At 40.2% G+C, this 16,791-nt stretch overlaps 1 protein-coding gene across 5 annotated transcripts in view; it reads left to right on the top strand.

Moving 5' to 3' along the window:
* The first annotated feature begins 1,162 nt into the window (after positions 1 to 1,162).
* The window catches only part of trh (PAS domain-containing protein trachealess), a 1,432,279-nt gene continuing 1,416,650 nt past the window's right edge, over positions 1,163 to 16,791 (top strand). For all 5 annotated transcript variants that reach the window (XM_069316255.1, XM_069316259.1, XM_069316258.1 and 2 more), the window contains exon 1: positions 1,163 to 1,275. The gene's annotated coding sequence lies outside the window, so the exon portion shown is untranslated. The remainder of the gene's footprint in view (positions 1,276 to 16,791) is intronic.

Genomic DNA, 16,791 nt, shown 5'->3' with positions numbered 1-16,791 from the left:
GTTTGGTTAGGTTAGGTTAGGTTAGGATATGTTAGAAAATTGTGGTTAATTTTTGTTTTTGTGTTTTCTGTAAAATATATCAATCGCGTTTGTTTAAATTATTTCTAGTTATGTAAGGCTTCTATTGATATTTTTTTGGTTCGGAGTATTGCAAAAATTACGTCTTGTACTTTTTTCAGTTCAAGTCGCCACTTATCCAAAAGGTTAAATTGAAGTTTGTGAATTTTTTGAAATGAGTGATATCTAGAAACACTCAATGACTCCGCTTTTGGGGGAGAAACATCAGAATTTTCTGAATCATGTACCCTTGTATGTATATTGGATTTAGACCTATGGGGGGCTGTTCTAATTGGATACACATCCATGGAGCACTGTACTACTTGCATAGAGGAAAACAGTTATCACTACCCAACTTCAGTGCTGGTCTCGTTATTCTTACTTATCCTGCACCTAGACTGTACAATGCCCCGTAGATGTGTATCGAAATAGAAGTTCTTTCACAGGGATATTCAGAGTATCCTTAATCCTTCGATCATGTCGGGATAACTTAATTCACGCGATTCTCAAGTTACTCCAGAAGCGTTGCGCGTTTTCCATGTGACTCACTTGTCGACACGAGAGTGGAGTGGAACTGAACTATAATAACAGTCCAGCAGCATCCAGTCGACGCTTCCCACTTCCAAGTCAGCACACACTAACAACTCATTTTTTGTTGTTGCAGTTATCACGGTGCACATTTCGTATAATGATATGTGGAGACAAGATATAGTACCACATATTTCATGTTGAAGAAAAATTGAAGAGGTGCATACTAGGTTAGGCTAGCCTAAAGAAGTTAGATTAAGTTTGGTAAGTGTGGTTAGGTTAAATAGCTTAAGTTTGATTATTTGGAACGCTTTTTAACTATTTTTGTTGAATACACGCATACAATGTATATGAAAAATGTGCGACAAGTTGACCAGAAAGAGTGAATTGTGTGTTTATACGCCAAATGGTTTACTTTTCGAGTGGACTATTTCCATATAACTTTCACTTTACTGCCCCAGCAGACATAGGGTAACATAGCAGGGACTGCCCCAGCAGACACAGACAGGTTAACACGTCACTCCACCCTCTATAGACTTTATATGTTAATTCCGCTAATTAAGTGTCCACTTTCCCTCAGCCTCTGACGTGAGCATCAACGAGACGCTTTATTCATCGTCGGCTCCAAAACCGGGAGATTCGTGCCAAAATCACTGATCTAATCCTTCCGATCTAATCAGTAACGCACATGTAAGTATATATATAAATGGAAATGTCTGTGTCCAGGGGTGAAGGCTAGAGGCTTGGGGCTAGCCTCGCTCGGCTGTACGCTGCGATGCCAAAGTCTGTTTCTCCCTCTCTCTTTCCCTTACCCTCCTCTTCCTCGTTCTTCCTCCTTTTTTCTCTCTCCCTACCGTTCCTACCCTGTTACTAATCTATAACATTGTAAAACACTTCGCACTCTTGTTTCATCCATATAGTCAAAATCACTCCTCTCTTTTTCCCCCCCCTCTTCTTCCCTCACCTCTCCCCATCTACCCTCTTCACCTTTCTCCCCCTCTATCCCCAACCCCCTCTTCACCCTTTATCTGTCTCTGGCTCTCTCTCTCTCTCTCTCTCTCTCTCTCTCTCACAAAGCAGTAAAACTGCTTCAAATCTCTACGAAAAAATTTATGCCCGAATTTTATTTCAGACCTCATGAAAACTGCAAGTAGGAAGGGGGGGGGGGCATTATAGATGCTAATATTTAGTAAAAGGTGGCACTTGGGCCAATCTCTGCTAGCCACTGACATACCGCCTAAGTTGGGTGAGGCTAACCGCAAGCGTCTGGCCTCCTGCTACAGACAGACATTTTGTTTTATAGGGACCTGACCTGAGGCGTCGGTGACCACACATTGGTGAAGGTCAACTGCCATGAAGCTCTTGTCTTCCAGTAGGTGATGGAACACATTGTTGTTATTCTGTATTGCATCGCATTACGATGTGTCATATCGTGCTACGTGTTGTAATGTGTCATGACGTTTTGTAACGCTGTAACGACGTTGTAATGTGTCATGACGTTTTGTAAAGTTGTACGACGTGTTGTAATGTATCATGACGTTTTGTAAAGCTGTACGACGTGTTGTAATGTGTTAGGACGTTTTCAACATCTTTTGGTTCACTGGCATGCTTCCATATGTTGCAACTTGATACACTGAGCCGATTTATGTTATGTAATATATTGCAAAGTACTATTTGTTCAACTCGAGCTATAATTCAAATAGTGACTTGCATGTATTTCACTGTCAGTATTTGACTTCTACAACAGACAACCATCTAAGAGGATGCATCTTTCACATGGAATAATCAACTTTTTTTCTCATATATTAATGTGTTATATATTGTAGGTTTATGTATGGGTTGGTCTATGTAATGTTAGGTGACGTGTTTTGATCACGTTGATTTGGGGAATGTTTACAGTTGAGCCTCAAGATGAACGAGGCCCGTTTCTTGTAGTATTTACCAATATGGTCAAGCGGGCCATATTATAAGTCAAATACTGACTAATGTAGAGTGTAATAAGTCACTGTTTGACTTTCACGTTGTGAGCCGGACAGCCATTTGTTTTGATGAGCTGCATTTGTGACGCAGTGTTTAACGTGGAGCCAATAGTATGGCGAGCCTAAACAGATAGGTCTGTATAGAAGGTCATTCTTAAGCGTAAATTTACTTTCTTATTTTAAATTATTTGACAAATAATTATACTGCATTTTGTAACTGGTTACTATAATAGCTCTCCCTTAATATAGAATCAACGTATGAAGTCGTTTTTAAAACATGAGCCATTTTGCTAAACCGATCATCAGATTGGCTCATTACATTAGGCTTTCTTCATCTCTGCGTCACTTAAGGCCATCCTCAAAATTGGTATGCTGACGCAACCAAGCAATATTGCAATATTTCCGTCTGAGAACTGAACCATTGTAAAAAAAAAATCATCTTAAAAGCTGGTGCACAAGAATTGGTCGTTCTTAACAATTTGGACAATTTAATAAGTTCTCCGTAAAAACTGGATGATGGCCATAGGCCGCTCCTGACACGGAGCTCTGAAAGTGGCCACTCTGGCCCACTCTGGCCAGTCATAAAGTTCTCATACAGTCATGATCTCAGGTATATAATCGACCCACAAAAATCTATTACTATAATAGGTTGGCGGAACTCAGAAATACTTTATAGTGATAGGGTGGTCAGCCCCCAACAATTTACTACTCCAATAATTTTAGTTGATTTCAATATTGCCTTATTGTAAATGGGTGATCAGACTTCGGAAGTAATAACCAAAATGATTGACTTTCAAATTTATATGTCAATATTTGAAATTATATGTTGATAAAACTTGACACGGAATCATTTATCTCGGGGTCTAGGCAAAAAGTTGGGGAGCCAATACTGACATTTAATAAACAGCAAATCAAGCGAAAGTAATCAACACAAACACGATTGTTTTTGATTGGTTGTCTATTAGTTGGAGATGGCGGACGGCCTCCACATAACCTTCCTTTGATGAATCTTATAATTCGGGTCGTCTTTGTTCTGAAGGTGGTTGGGAGTGATGGTGGCATTATTGATGGTGATTATGATATTGTTGGCAATATGGTGGCAACTGAACAGACAGTATTGATGCTGATAGTTCAGGGAAGTTCTGGTGGCAAGAGAACACTTCCAGCAAGGTGGTGTTGATGCTCATGGAACAAGTAGTGATTAAAGTGACAACAGAACAAGTTATAGTGTTGATAATGATGGTAGAAAGAGTGGTGAGAGTGACGGTGGTGTGATGACCAGGTTTGGTGCTGGAGGGGGAAGCATCCAAGGACTAACTCCAACACCTACCTGCCGTAGTAACAGAAGCAGTGAGGTTCGTCGTAGCTGCACTTGTGTCAATGTTCATGTTAGTGTAGATAATACAGCCGTGCAACTAGCAGTGAGGATATTAACATATGCTTATGTAGTAGAATGTCGTGTCATTATCCACAGCAAGACTCGTGGAATAGAACCTTCCCCCCATAAATCAATAAGCCACCTGGCCTTAACTTATTATGTGGTAATATATCAAGGATAGCGTGAAAGTCTAAGTAAAATTCAACAGCTTACTGGGAAGAACTTATCTACATGACACCGCTTCTTATATACACAAATATCTCTATTCATACAACCAAATAACAGTGAAGTAATTTAACACAAAGCACCAGTCATAGCAGCTAGATGTTACTAGGCACAAAAAACCTAATACTATGGGTACACTCGTCCACTCAAGACTGACTGAAAAGATGTGAACATGGTGGGTGATGACGTTACATAACCATAGTGGGGGGGGGGAGGTAATGTCTCAGCATGAACATCAGTAACACAAGTCAGTGAACTATCTATCACTTTGCCTTCAGAAAAAAACTAAGTCCCAACTGGACTAGCAAATGACAAAGTCAATTACTCGTCTTCAAACGTTAGAGTTACAATGACTTGAAAATCTGGCAGTCAGAAATCTCATTTCAAAAGTTAAAATCCACAAACCATGAAATTTGACAAAGTCCAGAATCTCCTCTCCAGAGATAATGTCCACACAGGCACCAAAATATGAGAAAGTCCCTAAACGGCTTAACTAATAATATAAGTCACCTTACCACAATAGTTACAAGCTACGAATCTAGTGAACACACTTAATACTCTGATCCACACAAATAATCTTCCTTAAATACTGGTAAAAGATCAATATATATATATATATATATATATATATATATATATATATATATATATATATATATATATATATATATATATATATATATATATATATAATTATATTATAATACAAAAGTGTCCAGAGAGCACACACAGTACGAGTGACCCCTACAACCTAGACAGACCAGTGAAGCAACTGCTGGCTGACACCCAGTCAACTCACTGTACCAACACTGCTCATAATATATAACTCAACACGGAGTACAGAAAACGAACAGAAAAATTCTCTTACGTGTATATACACCTTGTGAAAATATGCAGACGTTCAACTACACAAAATTAGCATCATACATATATGTATATACAAGAAGCTTACCAACTTCACCGGGTTGGCTGTTTTTTTTATTAATACATGAGGTACATCTGCATTTGTGCAGCTACCCTAGACTATATGAAGTGGAGTACAGCGTGTCAAAAAGTTAGCTACGTGATGCTAAAACTGACAGACTGGTAATGGTGATGGTGTCGTGGGAGGGGGACGGGGAGTAGTGACAGTAGCAGCGCCCGGCCGACGAAACTAGCAGTCACAAAACTCACACACAACACATCAAGAAATATAATAATAATGCAGCAAAATACCGCACAATAACTAGAATACACGTGTATATAATGATATTTCATATGAATTACCTCAGCGTATCCAGTTTGAACTGGTTAGGCTGGGTAATAACATAGAAGCAACAGTTAGTTTTAGATAAAGACTGCTTGGTGTAAGCGCAGCAGTAACACAACAGTGGACGATGTGCAACAGTAAAACATTATCACGTAAAACACCATTAACTGGAACACCAATAACTGAAGCACTAGTAATTGGAGCAACAGTAACAGGAGTAGGGTATTGACCACATAGGTAAAGTAATGTAGGTATCTACCGGTAAAAGTTAGGTATCCACATCGGTAAAGAAAATAAGGTATTGCCCACATCGGCATCCAGAACAGCGAGTAGTAGTAGATGTAGTAGCAAGAACAGCAGTAGACGGAACAGTTTTAGCAAGGATAAAGTAATACTCGAAAATCTTAATTCACTCCAGCACTAAGCGTAGTCACAGTCACTATGTTACTGCGGAATAGCGTTGAACAATGGAGCAGCAGTCGGATAAACATGTTTTTACGAAAAGAGAAACGCAAGTTTTACAGAACATTACAAATTATTATACAAAATAACAGCGTTTTTGTGGAATAAGCCAAGCAGTTAAGGCTTACTATTCCATACTTCTTCTGCAAGTATGCTGCAAACATACTTGCAGCAGAAATATTGGATAGGAAGCCTAAGACATTGCAGTAAAACTAATAAAATACTATGAGCATAACTATCTCGACTATTTTAAAAGTAATGCTCAATTTCTTGCAAACTGTGATGATGCTATGGATTTCAACTCTGAAACAAATCATAAAGGAATGTCATAAAAGTATAAACAGAAGGTGTTGACTGATGCAGCAAACATGTATACGATCTAGGGTAAATGCGCTATTCGAAACTCATAAATCTATTCGTGAAGGAATCCGGATAGCATTAGATTCTCTCTTGCACCATCAAAATAAATTTAAGTTTCCTGCTAGAGGCTCATGTGCATTTTTGCGTCACTGATTTAGACTTAACAAGTGGAAAAGAAAACCCTGATATAATTTCCTTCTATTTGTAAAACTGATTTATATGAGTATGACCACAAAATACATATATGGATGAGGTGACAGACAGACAATGAGGGTCGGTCCTATAACAAATGACGACGGCGCATTCCTGCAGAAACGCATTACCATGAGTAAGCGAGATACCTGCATCTGGATCCCTTATATTCGTTCTCAGGTATTCTCCCTCTCATCATTAAATGCCGACATTTATACAACGGCAGCCGACAACAACGGCTGAAGATTTATGTTAGCCTAATAACTGCAAACTATTTAAGATTGGCATTGTAAGTTTAAGCATTTAGATGAGCATAGGACATTTTTATTGGGGGGAAAAGCATTACTGTCACAACTACAAAAACATTATGTTCTTGCAAGTGATGTCGGTATTTTGTCTATTTTGCTCATTGCACGTCAAACGGCTCGATCGCTAATATAAATGCCAGGAAAGTCGAATATTTACTTATAAAATGCGCAATTAATTATGTTAAAAGTTTAAATATAAAATATTCTCGCGTAATTTCATACCTGTAAGTCTAATCTTAGCGTAAATAATCCAGATATTGAGTTAGGCTGATATTGGGCAGAAAGAGGCTATGTGTGTGCAGATATTGGACAGAAAGAGGCTATGTGTGCAGGAGGAGGCTATGTTTACAGATATTGGGCTGAGGAGACTGTGTGTGCAGATATTGGGCAGAAAGAGGCTATGTGTGCAGATATTGGGCAGGAGGCTATTTGTGCAGATATTGGGCAGGAGGCTATGTGTGCAGATATTGGGCAGGAGGAGGCTATGTTTGCAGATATTGGGCAGGAGAAGGCTATGTGTGCAGATATTGGGCAGGAGAAGGCTATGTGTGCAGATATTGGGCAGGAGGAGGCTATGTGTGCAGATATTGGGCAGGAGGAGGCTATGTGTGCAGATATTGGCCAGGAGGAGGATATGAATATAGATATTGTGCACGAAGAGGCTATGTGTAGGCGTGCTTGACAGTCTTGTTATGGAGGATGATCCATGGTGTGTCAAGGTGGATGATGCCCTGGAGCCCATAAAATAGTGATGGGGCCTCCTAGTAAACACAGACCGCTTCACCGCTTTCCCTGCATTGCTATCGTCCCGGAAAGTATATCGTTGATGCTCCTTGTGTTGTTGCCGCGTTAATGTGTAGAAGTGTTGTTGTTCTCTTATGCAGTGTTTGATGTGTTGTAGGTACTTTTGTGGTGTAGGGCGCTGTTCCTGTGATGTAGAACGCTGTTTCTGTAATGTAAGACGCTGTTTCTGTGAAGTAAGACGCTGTTTCTGTGATGTAGAACGTTGTTTCTGTGATGTAGAAAGCTGTTTTTGTGATGTAGAGCGCTGTTTCTGTGATGTAAGACGCAGTTTCTGTGATGTAAGACGCAGTTTCTGTGATATAAGACGCAGTTTCTGTGATGTAAGACTCTGTTTCTGTGATGTAAGACGCAGTTTCTGTGATGTAAGACGCTGTTTCTGTGATGTAAGACGCTGTTTCTATGATGTAAGACGCTGTTTCTGTGATGTAAGATGCAGTTTCTGTGATGTAAGACGCAGTTTCTGTGATGTAATACGCAGTTTCTGTGATGTAAGACGCAGTTTCTGTGATGTTATGACCTGTTTTAAGGTGTTAGTCACTGTCATGTTGTGTGATGGTCACTAGTGCTGTGGTGGACTGTGATTTTAACCACCACTGTAAATGCAGTGTTTTGTATTACCGCTCAATGCTTTTTACACCCGAGGAGAGGATGGGAGCCGAGACTGAGAGGAGCTCCGGGCAGAGTTTATCTGCAACCTCTCGTAACATTAATGACAGCGTAAATATCATTTGATTCTTTAGCTGATGTTGAAACACAGTTATGAATATATTGACAAATCATTCCCTTCTAAGCTGCTGCTCAGTCAGCGGATACTGATGATTGTTTGTGTGAGAGAAAGTAATAGATTAGAAGATAGATATAAAGATTTAGAGAAAATAGGTAGAATAAATATTTATAGATAAAGTGATATATACAGTCATCATCCTGTTTTGGTAGTACTTATAAAAATGATGAGGACCATAGTATGTGTATCGACGTACAACACAATTAGAAAGTAGAAATCAGCGCTATTGAGTTGGACAAACTGGCAAACTATTTTCTAATTATGTTGCAAAGACAAGCTAAACAATCCTAACCTATCTTAGTCCAAATATAATACAAGTTACCAGGCCTAGAAATATTTAAGTGTTTTTTTTAGCTTCATTTCGTTCGACTATAAAGTGAATAGTTCAAAGTTCTACTATTTAATTACTTAGAACGGCAATCTATGCACTATGGTGCACAGTTCCGAAAATTACTGTCTAAATAGGAGAATGAGTTGATATATAAGTATAGTGAAAGGGAGTAAGGGGTATATATAGAGTTCAACAGTCACGAAAGTTGGATCGTCTTGAGCCTCGTCGTAAAGGTCCAGACGTCTACAACTTTCATATATTGAGGTTTGTGACAGAGATAACTGAGCCCGGCCCGGTTACGACGCCCATCATTCTCTACTCGGGAATCGGCGACACTCCAACAATCTTAACCCAACAACAACAGCAAAAAAGAATACCGGAGTCCAACGTTTGGAAATTACGAAGCATGTTTGGTGTCAAAAAATATTCTCAAATATATTCATTCAGTTTTTGCCTGCTAACATGTGAATAGAGTGAACTAAGAATTGGTGAATGATCGAAAATAATTGACAACTGCCGATGAAAAAAGAGACAAAGCTCCGCAAGTGTAAATTATGAACCATGTCGAAATCGTGTTCATTCCGTCATTGGTGCACAAGGTATCGTTCACTGGCCACTCTGAGCTGCCACAAGGGCACACAAATATCCAGGTTTCGCATTGCTTATTTTGAATCACACTTTTATATATATATATGATTTCTTGCTGGTCATGAGCGGCTACCAGAGCGAGGCCTTGTCACTAAGCGCACAATAACACGATTATCAGCCTACCATTAACACGCTACTCTCCTGACTCTCTGAGAATGAATATTGGTGAATGAGGCACGGAACCCTCTGACACCTTGAGGGTTCCTGGCCAGGCTCCAGCGCCACTCCACCACTGCCATTCAGAAGCACCGCGGGGAGCCGATACGTAATCCTTCACAGATTTGATTAATTGTCGGGTATCTCATATTCAATAAGAAATTTAAAACGTGTTAAACATCTGAGGGGGTTGACGTGTACGAGAGCCGCAGTAATCCGCTTAAAGACAAACTTCGCTTCTTCTGCAAAATGCCTATATGTACTCAGCCCGTCCTCTCGAGCGTTCACAACGTCACTAAACTGACATACTAAGTTGCTCGAGTCTAGTCTAACCGAGGACCCACAAATAGAAAACAGGACTTTACGTCAATTTTGCGAGTCGCTGTGATTTTTGGTATATGGGTTTTTGGCCTTAAGGGATTTAGACGTCAAAATGCGATCAACTGGGTTGATATCCAAGTACATTGCTCCACTCTGGCGGGACCAAAGAGCCAAAGCTCAACCCCCGCAAGCACAATTAGGTGAGTACATCCCTCATTGTTATTCCCATGTTAATTATAAAAAAGGAACACATATTAAAGTTGTTTTGGTCGATCAAGACCATAAAATACTAGTTCAACCTAAATTTATTCTGCGGGTCCATAATCCATTTAGTAGGTCTACAGCTCTGATGCAAAACCAGGAAATTACACCCCCCTGGAAGGCCCATCTGCCATCAAACCCCACTCACACCTCAATGCCCTCCCAGAACGCACTACTCGGCCTACTATGCAAGGGCCGATTTCCCTTTTAGGCAAATGGATTTTCATTATTTTCTAAACAAAATTTCCATTGGGTTTATTTGAAATAATATTATTATATTATATTAGGAACATGAATTACTAACTTAATTATGTTAGCTTTGGATAGGTTAGGTTAGGTACGTTAAGTTTGGTCATATTTCTGTATTAACTCAAATTACAAAAAATTTACTCATACATAATGTAATGGATAGCTTTATCATTTCATAAAACAAGAAATCTGAAAAATATTTAAATTCAAAGAAAACTTGGCTTATTAGGCAAATTGGGCCTTGCATAGTAGGTGTAGGGGAAAACCTAACTCCAATAACTAATAATTAAATAATATACTTATATAATATACTATATAATATACTATATATAACTAATAATATACTTCGATAGCTATGAAGGACCACCACTTTTTAGATTAATTGGAGGTGAATGCACCTCAATATACTGCTGGATAGAATAGTACAGTATATATAGATCAATGGGTTAATAGATCTCTTTAGATCACTACTGTAACTACAGTTATTGCTACAGATAAAAAAAAGCGACAGCTTAGCTGTAAATGTAGAGAGGTGTAATCGGTTGCCACGCTCCACCGACGACGTGTTGCATAGGGTAAATTGTTGCACATGAAGGTGGAGAAGCCTAGCACCTCGGTTGACGTCGTCTTGGTAAGGTGAGGGGACTTGAGCAATTCTTCGTCCTCCAGCTGCTGCTTGAAAGGCGTTGGAATTGCAGATATGCTAGTCTGGGACACGGCTATTGTGCCAGATTACGTGGCATCGCTCTATGGGTCGTGGGAGCGAAATAAATAGGGTCAAACCGTAGCTCTGCTACACGCTTGTCAATGGCGGCCGCCCCGCGCCCCGTGCTGTCTCCTTCTCTCGTGTGACGCTCTCCCGCCTTCCTCTTTTTCCTTATTGCGCATGCGCGCCTCTCGATAGACATCTCGAGCGTAAATGGATATGTATATATCGCAATTGACTAAGGAAGGAAGAGGTAGTGACGAGTATTAATATCACATTAAATTCTTCAGTGATAAATTAGAATTTTGCGTAACATAAATTGGTTTATTAAAGTTGTGCAGCTAATCGAGGAAATTAAAGTAAAATCATTTCCTCTAGAATGTTTAATATCAACTAAATAAGGGAGTTCCAGTAAGTAGTAGTATACTACGAAATTAAACTTATTAGTAAGTAACTATTTTTAGTAAAGGAAATGATAAACTGGACTCTTGTTATAAATCCAACTAAATGTGGAGAGAATTCATGTTACTGCCTGTCGTTCCTCACGTCGTCACTCTGACTAGGAAGAATCTGGCAATATGTCTAAATAAATCATGATAATGATCAAATCTACAAGTTAGTAATTTTAGTAACTACTTGTGGTTAATACAAAGGTTGCATAAAATACAAAGATGTATAAAACTGTTGGTTATTTCCAACAGTAGGCTGAGTAGTGCATCCTGGCTACTAGGTATAAATAAGACGGGCTCACCATAGCCCGTGCTACTTGGAACTTTTTGTTCCAAGTAACAAATCTCAAACAACAACAACAAGGTATAACTAGTCCTAGAAAAGTTTATGTATACTTGTTGACATTGATGACAGGTTGGAAACTACATGAAAGGGGAAGTGGACAAATTTCACAAGTGTATTAGTTCCCTAAGATGGAACCCACAACAGACGCCATTCTCTAAGGTGCCTATTTACTGTTAGGTGAACAGAGGCGCCAGGAGAAAGAGAACGTTACCGAAAAAATCTTAGTGTCCTGCCACAAGAATTGAACCCCTGACCTTCCGCCTGTGACCCGACTACTGTGACCACCGCGCTTGAGAAACCTCGCCACTGATAAATGTTGGAAAAGCTTTGCCTAGAGTGTGTGGTGAAGTCTCTTGGGACAATATTTGGCTCATGGTGGATTAGTTTTATGGATTTGTGTGGTCACCGCTCCAGGATATGACTCTCCAGATTGTTTTTTTCGTTGATAAATAATAGGGGACTGAAAATAAAAATGGCAGCTGAGGGTGGGATGAGTTTCAGAATTCTACTTGCCAACATAACTGCTATTTCAACATACAGACATTGCGGCAATATATCAATTTTTCAGCACAATATTTCATTCTTGTGAGGTGTCTGTCGTCAAACAATTGCAGTCAGGTGTCGCTGTCAACCAATATTTGTATTATTAGGCTTTCTAGTCAGCAGATCAAATATGAAAGAAATTCTGTATTTACGAATAAGCGTTTTTGTCGGAATTTACTGTTTATTGTTACTAATATTTTATTATCATGGTCAAAACTACGGATTAGGGAGGTCTTCATTATATTTTTTTAGTATCCTGAAACTTAGGGATTTTTATTAACAATATTTTAAAATGTTTCTCAAAAGTCATAACCTTTACCTTAGGAAAGATACTTTATGTAGAGGCAATAGGATAGAACCGAAGTTCTGTTTGTGTTCAATAGATGTGGTATCGGCGCTTATAGTTTCTTGTGGCCTGGTGCATGGTTGTGCAAACTTTAATCCTCATAAGTTTGATGGGGCTCCGTGAGGGCTCCGTGAGGTATTTTCACGAGAGAGCGAGAGAGAAGTGGAACGAAATAATCGCTGAGACGAAAAATTGTACGTGTCCGATTCAGGCTGTTTTTTCTGCGTGATATTGTCAAGAAGTCAACGACTCAACAGTTGTCTGCCTTTCAGACAACGTTAAGGAATTATTTTCCACTTGCACCCTAAATATTGCATTAGGTGCATAATCCTTCTATTACAAAACTTTAAATGAGATGGAGCGGGATATTAATATTTCATCTCGGTTGACATTAGACCAAAGGTTTATTACACGTGGAAATTATGAATTCCTCGATTCAGGTTGCCAGGGATGTTGAAGCAGCCAATTGTACCCGTCTCCAAGGCGATCACATACACCACAATAGCCAGGGAATATCATTTGGTGCCCCGAGCGTGTGGAGCAGCAGGCGAACTGCCTCACACACCCTGACACGCACTCTGGCTACTCTTACCTGTCCTCGCATAAACATTGTTACCTGTGCTCGCGTCAACATTATGCCCTCCCACATTACACAAAACCTCTACTACACACTAAACCTCTCGCCACATATTTCTCAATTCATACATGCAAACCTCCTAATACACACACAAAGTTTCCAATGCAAATACAAGGTGACACAGGTCCATATCTAGTCAAGGATAAGACTAAACTGGAAAAGGTTCAAAGGTTTGCCACCAGACTAGTACCCGAGCTGAGAGGTATGAGCTACGAGGAGAGACTACGGGAATTAAACCTCACTTCGCTGGAAGACAGAAGAGTTAGGGGGGACATGATCACCACATTCAAGATTCTGAAGGGGATTGATAGGGTAGATAAAGACAGTCTATTTAACACAAGGGGAACACGCACAAGGGGACACAGGTGGAAACTGAGTGCCCAAATGAGCCACAGAGATATTAGAAAGAACTTTTTTAGTGTCAGAGTGGTTGACAAATGGAATGCATTAGGGGGTGATGTGGTGGAGGCTGACTCCATACACAGTTTCAAGTGTAGATATGACAGAGCCCGATAGGCTCAGGAATCTGTACACCTGTTGATTGACGGTTGAGAGGCGGGACCAAAGAGCCAGAGCTCAACCCCCGCAAACACAACTAGGTGAGTACAACTAGGTGAGTACAGGTGGAAGCAGAGTACCCAAATGAGCCACAGAGATATTAAAAAGAACTTTTTCAGTGTCAGAGTAGTTAGTAAATGGAATACATTAGGAGATGATGTGGTGGAGGCTGACTCCATGCACAGTTTCTAATGTAGATACGATAAAACTCAAGAAGCTCAGGAACCTGTACACCAGTAGATTGACAGTTGAGAGGTGGGACCAAAGAGCTGCAGCGCAGTTACAATATGCAGATAATTGCGCTGCTGTTCTTGTACTAACCTATTAACCAATACTAACACAAATTAATAACTCGTTCAAAGAAAACGAAATCACAGTGGAATTTTCCCTTTAACATGGGATATAAATATTGCCACGTCACAACAAAATATATATTGAAAAAATATTAATACTAAAAACTCCCAGCCCAGTATTAAAATTAAAAAAAAAGTTCCCTGTGACATGGATAAAATAAATTTACCATTAAAATTAACGCCTCCCCTTACCTTCGTCCATAAATGGACAAAATTGAGCCGGTTCCAGTAACGTGACTGCGCCGGGGAAGGAGGGAGGCGGCTAGTGTGCACAGAGCAGCAGCTACGTTTGTACTCGTTACCAGAGCCATTCCTACGTTCTTCAGCTGCAGCAACCTCTAAATAATGAGTACCTCTTATCCGGTTTATCTAGTAAAATCTTAATAACCATAAATTTGAACGTGCCATATCTATTGATAGGAAGTATAGTTGCAGTAGTTAGCGTCAGCAACCTGTCGCCACGAGGAAACAGACGCCATAGCCTCAAGGCCTATACCTGGCAGACTGCTCACGTGTCCCTCTAATGTCCGCACTGAAGTCTTCAGTCAGATAAGATTATCAGTTATTAAACTAACCCCAGTAGATTAATCAACTAACCTTAGTAGAAATTTCCGGTTAATCGATAAATTCTCGATTGATAGGCTACTATAACTAATTAACCCCTGAAGTTGTGTTCGGATATGATTTGTGGGAAAATTTAAAACCATACAGTCCACTAAGCTATCAAAAGAAGTAAAAATAAATTATACACCATAAATAAAATAAAATAAATTAAAATTAAATAAAATCCCGCGAGTCAGAATTCCCCACACTAGGTGAGTACAGAAACACACCCACACACACACACGTACACACAGTCACACACTCTCACACACCCACACACATATATTAACATTATTTCCCGAACGTTCGTATACGTTTATAAATATGACACAAACGTTACTTTGTACCATCCACGACTGAATAAGAAAATATGATATCTTCTTGAGGTGATTTCGGGGCTTTAGTGTCCCCGCGGCCCGGTCCTCGACCAGGCCTCCACCCCTAGGAAGCAGCCCGTGACAGCTGACTGACACCCAAGTACCTATTTTACTGCTAGGTAACAGGGGCATAGGGTGAAAGAAACTCTGCCCGTTGTTTCTCGCCGGCGCCCGGGATCGAACCCGGGACCACAGGATCACAAGTCCAGCGTGCTGTCCGCTCGGCCGACCGGCTCCCGGTCGATTGCCAGAGACTGTTTGGATTTGGCTAGGTTTGTTACTTTAGGACTTAGGATTTTAGTGCGGGTTAGGTTTGATCAGTTCGAGTTAAGTTAGGTTAGGATTTGTCAAATTTGTTTAGGATTTGTCCAGAATTAGTTTAGGTTAGATTTATATAGATATATATAGCTAGATACCGGAGAACACGTAGAGGTAAAAACGAAGGCAAACAGAGGTTCTTCAGCTGACTGGGTCCAGAAGTACAAAAAATGAACTATGAACGAGAGAGAGAAGAAACAATTACATGATCACACTGTAAAAGATCCTGACATACGGTGACAAGCTGAACAGCATACAAGCTGCGAGGTACGGATACAAATTGGTCTAATTAAATAATGGCAAGGAGAATACTTACTCCCAGCTAGACTAGTAAAGATGTGTAATTCATTTGGGAGGCTAGTGGTTGAGGCAGACTCCATACATGGGTCGTGGAGTAGTGGAGGCAGACTCCATACATGGGTCGTGGAGTAGTGGAGGCAGACTCCGTACATGGGCCGTGGAGTAGTGGAGGCAGACTTCATACATGGGTCATGGAGTAGTGGAGGCAGACTTCATACATGGGTCGTGGAGTAGTGGAGTAAAAACGACAGGTCTACCCTACACATGTTTGTGAGGACACATGAATGTGAGTAAATGTTTATCTGTATCTATGCGTGTAAATGAGTACGCACTCATGTAGGAGAGAGTACATGTTTGTGAGTGTTTAGTTGCTCATCCAGGTTAGGTGTCCCAGGGATGGCATGTTTGTCAGTACACAAACACTACCCTCTATTTACTCTCAATTATGTGTTTTGGTGTGTACACAAGGTGCTGCTTATCCATGTACACACAAACTATCCACGTACACAGTTTCAACCATTCCTACCGCTCATTCAATGGCCGGAAATGGATAAACCTTTTTCTAAGTGTACTTGTCCTCCCTAGAATATACATGCAATTCCCAAAGTACACGTCATCCCCAGAGTATACATGTCATCCCAAAGCATTCTGTTATGGACGCCGTTGCCTGAACACCCGCTTCCTGAGTTCAAGAGTCATACACACATCTTTATCAAAATGTTAGACGGGCCTAGGCAACTTTTATTTAAACTTAGATATAAATATAATGTATATTAACTATAATTTTATATTGGTGAATTTCGGGGAATAGCAAGCCTGGTTGATTTTCAAATATAGCCGCCGGTAGTGTCCTCACTGCATGTCAAGGAAATTTCGCACCCACCAGGGCAGGGCCAGGATGTTTGCGTGTGACCTGATTGGTCAGGTCGGCCCACCCCATCAGAGTATTACCTGAGGTTAGGT

The sequence above is a fragment of the Procambarus clarkii genome, chromosome 83 (genome assembly GCF_040958095.1).
Source record: "Procambarus clarkii isolate CNS0578487 chromosome 83, FALCON_Pclarkii_2.0, whole genome shotgun sequence".
NCBI classification, from domain to species: Eukaryota; Metazoa; Arthropoda; class Malacostraca; order Decapoda; family Cambaridae; genus Procambarus; species Procambarus clarkii.
The sequence above is the reverse complement of the archived record's forward strand: the minus strand, read 5'-3'. Positions and strand labels throughout refer to the sequence as shown.